The sequence below is a fragment of the Felis catus genome, chromosome B1 (genome assembly GCF_018350175.1).
Source record: "Felis catus isolate Fca126 chromosome B1, F.catus_Fca126_mat1.0, whole genome shotgun sequence".
In the NCBI taxonomy this organism is placed as follows: Eukaryota; Metazoa; Chordata; class Mammalia; order Carnivora; family Felidae; genus Felis; species Felis catus.
Genome location: NC_058371.1, coordinates 94430997 through 94441707, shown reverse-complemented (window position 1 = coordinate 94441707; position 10711 = coordinate 94430997). Strand labels below are relative to the sequence as shown.

At 32.0% G+C, this 10711-nt stretch overlaps 1 long non-coding RNA gene across 1 annotated transcript; it reads right to left on the bottom strand.

The window, feature by feature from the left end:
• Positions 1 to 3559: 3559 nt before the first annotated feature.
• On the bottom strand, positions 3560 to 7271 carry LOC109499422. Its single transcript, XR_002156700.2, has 2 exons — positions 7075 to 7271; positions 3560 to 3784 (listed from the first exon to the last, which is right to left on the bottom strand). It is a non-coding gene; the product is annotated as an uncharacterized LOC109499422 (long non-coding RNA).
• Between the last annotated feature and the right edge of the window lie 3440 nt (positions 7272 to 10711).

Sequence of the window (10711 nt, the reverse complement as noted above, 5' to 3'; positions counted from 1 at the left end):
GGATTATATTGTTCAATTTTACTATGTTAAACCATCTTTGTATTCTTTAAATGAATTTATTCATCATATAACATCCTGTCTATATATTGCTACATTTTACCTGCTTATGTTATATTTTGTTTAAGATTTTTGTATCTAAGTTTATGAAAATAATTCTGCTATAGCTTACCTTTAATGTAATGTCTTTGTCCAAGTTTTTTTTTATGCTATGCTATACTGTTCTTATAAAAGATTTTAAATCAGGATCTGTTTTGCAGATGGAGATGATAATTTACTCATAGATTTAAATTAAGTTATGAGACAGTTAAGAGTCAATGATGAATAAAGATTTTCAGTATTTTTAGATGATTCAGATAGACTGGGGTAGTTATTGTTCAATCCTCTTGTAAGTTTTTCTACTTCTTCAGTGAAATAAGGAGAAAGTTTATCAGCTAAATGTGTCCATGATGGTGTTATAAATCAAGGTGGAGAAGTATGGAATCACCACCTTGAAGATTGGTAAATCCATTGAGCGAAGAATTAGAGTAATTATAGTAATGAAAAATGAAATCCAAATTGTGCGTGGGGAGGAAAGACTTCAATGTTAGAAAATATTCCCATGGCGTAGCTAGCTTTATTTAGAGCAAAGAAACGAAGTAAACACTGAAAATAGTTTTGGGATATAGGGTATTTTGTTGACTATGAGTTTAAATAAGCATGATGGAAAAATCTGATTTTGGTTAGGAGGATATGGGATTAATCTAAGGAGTTTTCAAAATCATATATCTGGATAATAAGAGATTACTTGGGAGTCTTGGATTCTGTTTTGACAGAGATTCCCAGAGATGTGAATCATAATGTATTGTCCTTATGGCCTCTTTTGTAAGGATTTTGACCTCATGACCTAATCACCTCCTAAAGTCCCTACATCCAAATTCCAACACATTGGAGGTTAGGTTTCAACATTTCGATTTTTTGGATTCACAAAAATTCAATCTATAGCAGATGTTGATGTTAAGGAAATGGGAACACTTAGAAAGATAGAGAATTTCTGTGGGGTTCATCCTAATATTGCTATAGGCGGTGTTATGAAGGTATGGAGTAAGTAGCCTAGATAGGACCTCTCAGAATGGTGAGTTATATTATTTTTATTTATTTCAGTTGTTACATAAATTAACTTCAGGAGAGGTTCTAGATCTCTCATTTTTAATCCATTAACCAACACATCCACTGATTTCCGTCAGTTACACTATTGTTTTTATTTAACAAAGTTTTATTGTATTTTGTTTGTTTCTATAAAATACTTTTTAATGTTATGTTAATATTGATCACTATAAGTGCTGAAAATGTATTAACCATATTTAAGCTATGACAGTGTCGATATTATTATGAACTCTGTAGTAAAGGAAATGTGATCGTATGCCACCAAATCTGTGCTATTTGGAAGTCTGTTTCAAGTATATAGGGCAAATAAAGTCTCATTATTTATATTTTATAAATTGATTAGAATAAAGCAATTCTTTAGATTATTTCATAAGCAGACCAAGACTACATTTAAGAATTCTCTTCTGTGTAATATCTAATCATCTTTCTTTGACAAAATATAACCTAGAACTTCATATCATTAATATAGTTTAATTTTCAATTCTATAACAATTTAAATGAATTATAACTTATTATTAATATATTTCTCATAGAATTCTTTGACTTCTTGTTTTAATTATGATTTTAAAAAGATTATATCATAATTTAAAATTGCAAAATCTGTAATTGTATTTCTAGGATTTCCTCTGTAGAATCTCTTACTTTTGGTATACTGTATCTAATTTTATTATAGTGAGAATACTCTAAGAAAATCAATCCTTATTTATTTTCTTACTTTTGTTGAATTGTTTCTTTCTCTCATTATTTATTTTGAAATCGTATTAGATTACAACCTCTAACAGCTATAGAGTTCCTAATTCAGAATCTTCTTTCCTCTGAAATCTGAGGCATAGCTTTATTGTCTTTTGTACCTTGCCAATCCAATATAATACCAATCTCATTTCATTTCTTGTTAAATAACAACTTCCTCCTTTTTCCCCCTCCTCTCTCCCTCCCCCACCTCTTCCCCTTTCTCTTCCCCTTCCCTTTCTTCTCCTTCTCCTCCTCCTCCCTTCTTCCCCCTCTTTCTGTATGAATTGACTTCTAAACTTTCACCAGGGTGGATCAAGGTGTTGGCAGGGTTTTTTTGGTTTATTATGGATACTCCTCTGTAGAAATCTTTTCACTCTGAAGATTCTGGCCTTTTTTTTTTTTTTTTGCCCAGAAACATGTTTTTTTCATTTTTTGGTTTTTTTTCCTTATCTTTCTTATTTTCTCCCTTTCCCTGTTACATCTCCCAGTGCCTATGGAATATGTTTTAGGCAATTGCGAGAATTGTTCCAGCTGTTTTCTCAATGTTCCAATATTTTGACTGTGTTGTCATAGCTTATTTTGATTCTCTCAACAACCTCCCTTTTCCTATCTCCCTGGAACTCAACCTAGACAATTGGCAACAGCTTTCTTGGCAGTTTTCTCCAGATGTCCTTTTATCTGTTTCCTTTATCTGTCAATATAATCCTACTTACTTTCAGTTTTCCAGAAAACCATTGCTATATCTGGCCCACTAATCTGTTGCTCTTTTGTTACTAGCGTGGCCAAAGATTTTCTTTTTTCAAAGCTGAATAAGAAGATTGATCTGTAATTCATAGGCTGTATTTTATTTGCATAATATATCTGTGTAATGATAGATTGTACCACACAGAACAGATAAAAATACCTTTAAAATATGCCCATGGAATCAAAACCAAAATTGTCAGTCGAATACATAAGAAAATATTGAAATTAGAGCACCATGTATACTTTGGGTCATTTTCATAATAGTGTAATATACTGGGACATTAATTTAGCAATTCTAGCAAAATAGAGATAATTTAGGGAGTAGACAAGCATTATTTATTGTTCAATTTCTTATATTGTCTGTATCTGTGACAAATAAACCTAAACTGTGGTTGTAAATTGAAACAATATTTTGGTGGTTGGGTGTCTTTAACTGCAGACCGATGAAGTAGTAACCTTTTCCTACTAAACCTCAGGAATACTTATAAAGAAAGTCTTTTTGTTTTCTTGAAGTTTCCATGGGACATGTGAGTAAAGTATTTATTATTACCTAAGGGACATATATTTGATGTGCATACATGAGGGTTTGCGTGTATATGTATATAAGTAGGTGTGTGATCTGAGTCTGCGAGTTTACAATTTCTTTAATTTAGGGAAAGTTATTTTAAAATTAAGTAGTAAAATGCTCTCTTCTTTCACTTCTTTACCCAAGCAATATGAAATATTTATTTTCACCACTTAATTTTTGTATTTTTTATTGATATGAATTAATTGTTTGATGAATGTGTCAACTCACCCAGTCATTTTGGTTTTATATATGGAAGACATTGGTGTGAATGACAGGAAGCACAGGCCTTTTTTTTTTTTTTTCTTTACACGCACGACATTTTTCCATTATATACTTAGCCAACAGACTTACTGAAATAAGAGGGAACTTCAATTCACTCTTTTGGAAACGAAATCTATCCACGTTTATATTTTTGTACACTGCATTACAACCCGAAAAAGCAGCCTAAACATCTTTCCTTGCTATAAAATCATGCAACAGAGAGAAGAAAAAGTTGCTCAGGATGCTGGGCTCCCCACCTAACAGCCTCTCTCCCAATAGGGAGATTGCCTGCACGCCATGATGCTATCCAATGAGGAAGGATAAATCTGTATCAAGCTGAAAAACAAAACAAATATTAAAATTAATAAACTACAATCTCTATAAGAGATAAACAATCAAGAATATGCCTTCATTGGCTTATAACGGCTATCTGATAAAAATAAAATTTTCATCATCAAGTAAAGGAGGTTAAAAAAAAAAAAAGGAAAGGAAAGGGACACCTGGGAGGCTCTGTCAGTTAAGCTTCTAACTTTGGCTCAGATCATGATCTGGTGGTTAATGAGTTCAAAGCCCACGTCGGGCTCTGTGCTAATGGCTCAGAGCCTGGAGCTTGCTTCGGATTCTGTGTCTCCCTCACTCTCTCTGTCCCCTCCCACTCATGCTCTGTCTCTTTTTCTCTCAAGATTAAACATTAAAAATGTTTTAAAAAAGAAAAGAAAAAGCAATAAAAATGAAGTGTGCATTGAGTACTCTAACAGAAAAAGAAATCCCAAGGGCTATGTTTTGTTTTGTCATTTTTATTTCTGTTATAATACCTACTATGATGGGAAAACTAAATTTCATACTTCAGTCTTCAATTCCATATTGAAAATTGTGAGAATACCTTCCAAATATAGGTAGCTGATAACACAAGCTGATAATATATACGCACAAGTCTACATATATGTATATGTTCATATATAACACACATACATGTAAGCATAAACAAAAACATCTTCTCTTCTTATTTTAATGACTGCAAATGTTTGTAGTTTCTATAGTGTATTTGGTATGTCAGTGAAATTAATCAGGTTGTTTATGGTTAAACCTACTAAAATATAATTTTTACTCTATTTACTCCTATGAATAGTAATATATAGTTTATTTCTGTCACAATCAAAAACAAAAGGTGTGTGTTATAATATGTCCAATTGCCTCATTAATTGGGCTCTCTTATAAAAAGCTGCTTTTGCAACTACAGGACTAGAAACAATAAATTAGTCCCTAACAAATTATACAACAAAATAGATGCAGTAAATGTGATAGATAAAATTCACACTTTAGCAAAGAAAATATATTAAATCCATTCTCATGCAATTTTTAAAGATTTTCAATCCCAATTAGGACAGTCTTTATTGTGTGTGTGTGTGTGCATGTGTATGTGTATACGTGTGTGTGTGTGTGTGAGAGAGAGAGAGAGAGATAGAGGGAGAGAGAGAGAGAGATTGGTTGATATAATTAATAAATTCTATTCTATTGCTATAGTAAATGTCTATTTCCTTCTTATAAATTTTTTCTTGTGGAAAGAGAAGTGCAATTGAAAAATCATGGGTAGAGATATGCATTGTCATTATTGACTAAATAAAATGCATAAACTAATATGTGTATATGTAATCCTTATAAAGATGAACTACTGTGTGATACAGTATTGGCATGCTATAACGTTAAAATAAAACTACCAAAAAGTCCCTTTAAATTAACTTTAATTTTCTCAATAATTTTGTAAAAGTACAGAGGGGATTATATTTCTAATACCATACACTTTTTTCTAAAATCTTCTTTTTCTTGGTGACTTACTTAAAAGTGTAAACTCAAGTCAGATATCTGCATTAGCTTATCGTGGTAATCATTTTGCAATATATACAAATATATTGAATTATTGTGTTGTGCACCTGACACTAATATAATATGTCAATTGCACATTACTTCTTTTTAAAGGTGTCTGTATTTGATTTCTAATTTCTCCACTAAGAATTCTTTATTCCACCAAATAAGTACTTGTGACTTTGTGCACTTTATGTAATTTCTTTGTGCATCCAATTTGTTATGTAAAAAATATAAATAAATATACCTGTATTTTAGAATTGCTCTGAATTAAATGGCTTCTAGCATGGAAATTACTTAAAACCAAAGTAAAAATTCCATAGACAGTGGTCATTATTTCTTCTCACATGCTGCCATCAGGCCAAGGTGAACTTGATTTTTTCTCTCTTCCCTTATTCCCATTTTTCCATTTTTGAAAATATGTGTTTTCCTTTTCTGTAAATCTTTGTTTCCTCTGTATCTATACTGTCTCTGTGTGTCTATGCCTCTCCCCTACTTCTGAGCATGCCTGCTAACTTCCAAACTCTGTAACTCAATAAAGTGTCAAGAATCTATCAGGCAAAGACTGAATTTTTCTAAACTGACAGCTTGTGAGGCCAAGGCTATTATGATTGTAACTAGAGGACTAAAAATTATACAGAAAGAGAGAATACCAATTTTCATTTAAGTAAATTATTCATACATTGAATGTATTATATATTTTGAGAATCACATCAGGTTGAAGTACAGTCCTTCTTCTTGATCACATTGCTGCATTGTGAATTTTTCCAAAGGTCACATATAAACTAGATGTACCATTTATTCAATTTAATGTTCTTAGAATGTAAATAAATTTGGGTACTTTCCATTCTTTTAATTACATGTACAAGGTGTCCTTATGTTAGGAACTTAAAAAGGAAATGAAGGAAATGCTTTTGAAATATAGGAAAATACAGTTTTGAAGCATGTAAGCAATTGAAATACAGACATTTATTTCTAACACATCATAGACATCACTTTTTAAAGGATTGTAAAGAAATTAAAGATAAACATATTGAGTTAAAGGACTACATTAAAAATGTGGAATGCATTACCATTTGAAGTGCACTTATCTTTTCTCTAAATCCTTAGTATCACTTTCAGAAGGTCTTAAAAATACATGATAACACTCAAAAATGCATTCATAATTTAAATTAACATAATCAGAACTTGAATTGGCAAATATTCAATTTTGTTTTTAAGAAATTTTAATTATTAACTTTAACAGAGTTATAAAACTGTGGAACAATTTTCTATTTCAGGAAAAAAATAAGCTCCTAGTTATCTGCATAAAAAAATAAGTTATAAAGTCTTTTGTTTTCCCAATAAGATATTTCATATTATGGAAGGATAGTAATTAAGGTGAAAGCATAAAGACATACAAGCATAAGAAAATAGTCTCTAATATTGACCTTCCAAATTTAAAAGTATAACCTAAGCTAAGCTATCCTTCTGTGTCTGTTTCATTGTTTGGAAAATGAAGGATTTGGTCTAGTGATTCTGAAACTTTCCATTCTCTTGGAAATAAGTAAGTTCTATTATAAGCTCAGTTACCTCATTATCTTTGATGGTCCAAAGAAAGTGTGATTAGCAAATATATTAAAGGTTTTGAGTTGATTTTAGATTGGGTCTTTGATTAATTTCTCAACTGAGCACAGTATCTAGAACAAAGTAGATATGGAAAGTCTTGTGAAGCAGGCATGAAGAATGAGAAAGTTTTGAGTCATGCCTTGAAATATACTTACAGATTATGTCAAGTGTTGAAGATCCCAGATAAAGAAGAAATAGCTTTTCCTTAGAAGACTTAAAGACACCTGACCCCTCTTTCATCCGTTCTTCTGATGGCCACTTCTTCATAATGGCTTGAGCTAGGAATGTCTGTCATCCAAGATATCTGTCACCTGCCATGGATGACAGATATTCTGATTAGCCAGGAGGCTGAAATTGTTTATTAAAAATAAACCTGAAAACTTGTTTTGGTTATGGCTTGATCTAATCAAAATAGTTTCCTAAAAAGTGTCCTCTTCCCTTTTTATTTAGCTTTTTCTCTTGAGACATTTTAAAATTTACAGGTGATGATATTGTTTTGAAATGTTCATGCATCATATAAAATGTGAACAAATACAGATATAAAAACACTCTCTGTAATAATACCTAAGATATACATTTTATTTAGGAGAGTAGATTTGTAGGAAATATTCAAGATCTTTCTTTAGTTTTATTCACCGTTAACCACCCTAGTGAGACAAAGCACCTACCCATGGGAAAAAAAAATCAGAAATCACTATCCCCCTTTTTGGCTGATGTCAGGGACCTTGATCAAAATATAGAGAAGACCTAAGATTTCTCAGGTGGAAGAGCTGGCTGTGTCAATATAAAATAATCTTGTACTTTGTTATTGTAGAACAAGTTTATTGAAGACTTCCTGCCCACAACTTGAATTGTGTAATTAAGAATAGATAAGACAGGTAGGAAGTTTTCATTTGAGACAGAAGGAACTGAATATCAGAAATTTGTAGTTAGATCAAGTTCCTGATGCAAAAGTAACTTAAAAACATAGGTTGAATAAAGAATGTCAGAACTAGAGGTAAATATTTTACTGAAGATTAAAAAGAGACTGAAACAGGGGAGCCTGGGTGGCTCATTTCATTAAGCATCTGACCCTTGATTTTGGCTCAAATCTTGATCTCACAGTTCCTGGGATTGAGCTCTGTGTCAGGCTCTGCACTGATAGTGTGGAGCCTACTTGGGATTCTCTGTTTCTCCATTTCTCTCTGTCTCTCCCTGTTTGTTCTCATTTTGTCTCTCTCTCTCAAAATAAATAAAAAACTTAAAAAAAGAGTCTGAAACAATAATTGGTTCAATTAGAGGGTAAGATAATACCATGTAAAATTAGGGTATAAATATTATCTATCCTGAGGTATTATTAAAGGATAAATGAAGATTTAGAATCCTTTTGAGGTGATAAAAACAAATCTGTTCTGACCTAAAGACAGTTGATAATAAAGTCTTAGTCTGGATTTCTGGTAAGAAATACCTAGACTAAAAAACAAATGTAATAATGAAAAACACATATAGAGATTATGAAGAAAAAAGCATAAGGTTACTTTCCATTACAAAATCATGGTTTTTTTTTTTTACCAAAAAAAAAAAGGAGAGAGAGAAAGGAGAAGAAGGAGAATGTAGGAAGAAAATAGGAAAACAAAAGCATTAATAAAATAATCATACTTGGGATTCACAAACACATTTACAGCTTTTAGCACTTGTATCAGAGTTCTCCAGAGGAACAGAACAAATAGGATGTGTGTGTGTGGGGGGGGGGGGGGGGGGAGGGGGCGGGGGGAGAGAAAGAGACAGAGGAAGAGAGATTGAAAGGGAGATTTATTTCAACAATGGCTAACATGATTATGAAGACTGGCAAGCCCAAAATTTGCAGAGTAGGCCAGCAGGCCCAGGGAAGAACTGATGTAGTTCAAGTTTGAAGGCTGGTAGAGAATTCTCTCTTGGAGAAGTCAGTCTTTTGTCCATTCAGGTCTTCAGTTTATTGGATGAGGCCCACCCACATTATGGAAGGTAATCTGCTGTACTTAAAGTCCACTAATTTAAGTTAGTCTCACCCAAAAAACATCCTCTCAAAAACATTCAGAATAACATTTGATCACATATATGGGCACAATGACCCAGCCAAGTTGACTCATAAAATTTACCATCACAAGATTTTTTTTTCTGAATTGAATATACAGTATATTGAAAAAAGCTGAGTTGATGGAATCATACTCTCCTGGCTCTGCTTCTTATAAACAATAAGACATTCATCAAATTACTCCACTTCTCCGTTTGTTTCTTATTCTGTTGATGGTGACAAGAATTCCTATTTCATGGTGTTCTGAAGACTGAATGGAGTTATCTTTATATAGTTCCAGGCATGCACTAAACAGTCAATATAAGCACCTCTCATTATATTATCAATATGCCTGTGGTATGGTATTATTATTATTATCATGATTATTATATTGAAATATGCCATTGTTTGAGTCAGCCTTCTTGGTTGGGCATGGAAAATGCAGCATATATTTGAGGCATGTTTCAAAAAGGAGAGATTAATTAATACTTTGAAAAGAAAAATATATTAAAATTTGACTTTTAGGATCAATTCACCTAGATTATTCAAATTAATCTGAGGCAGGCCATGTATGTTATTTCCTTCTATGTGGTCATTGATAATGTGTGACTTCTGAGTAGGGCATATTTGCAAGACATCTCTATCTTCTGAGGTATCAACATATTTAAAAATAAAGCAGACAGTTATTATTTTAATCTTCATATACTATCAACTTAAGTATTTGCTCATGAATAAAGCTGCTTTTTCCGAAGTGTTTCATAACATTTAAGTACAGCCAACTGGAATACAGCACACCTGAAAAAGTGGACTATTTTCATAAAATTCTCAAGATTAATTTCCTAAAATTTTCTTTCATAACATTTGAGATATGGTACAAGCGTTAGTGAGAAAAAAGGTTTTGTCAGCTTGGGAAAATAGCTAGATATTAGTTTCAATTTGTAAATACTTATTTTACTAACATTAGGTGGTAAAAATTTTTAACATATGAGCATTCTTTTGTTTAAGAAACCCTTTCCCTTTTGCACATTTTCTCTTTAGCCTCATAGCTTTTTCCTTCACTTTAGGTTTTTTTTAAATCTAAAAGAAATACTGTATTAAAGATCAAAATGCAAAGAAAATATCATATTGAGTAAATATCCAACTGTATGTAAGATCGAAACTTGCATACTAAGTGTGTATATGTGTGCACAAATATGCCTTTTGGGGAAGTCTAACTAGGGGGCCATTCTAGGAAGCCATTTCGTGGTACCTAATAAATTTAGTACCGGGATTATCCCTGGCATATGCTCATGGAAACATAACACTGTGGTAGTAAAGATGTGGCAACCATGTAGGTGTTTATCATCAGTTGAATGGGTAAATGAATGATGATATATGCTTCCAGTGGAGTCCAGTGTAGCAGTCAGAACTTAGGAAACTATGTCAATTGGATCAACTAAAATACAGGTATATACATTCACGAAACAATGCTGTTTATTTTTCAAGTACCTCAAAAATGTAAATTTTAGAGATATCACCTTTAGTTGTATAAATTAGGATCACATAGCCTGGAATAGTTGATTTTTTTTTACTTTAATTACGGATACTTATATATAGAGAGTAGAGATTACTTTTGCTAAATCTTATTCCGTGTTTCATTATCATCACTCCATGCTATGGGAAAGACTTGATGTTTACTCTACCCTGTATTATTAGGAAAAAAATCAAGTTCATGTTTGCTCTGTTCTGAAAATTTTGTTCATTTGAAATATAATTTCCAA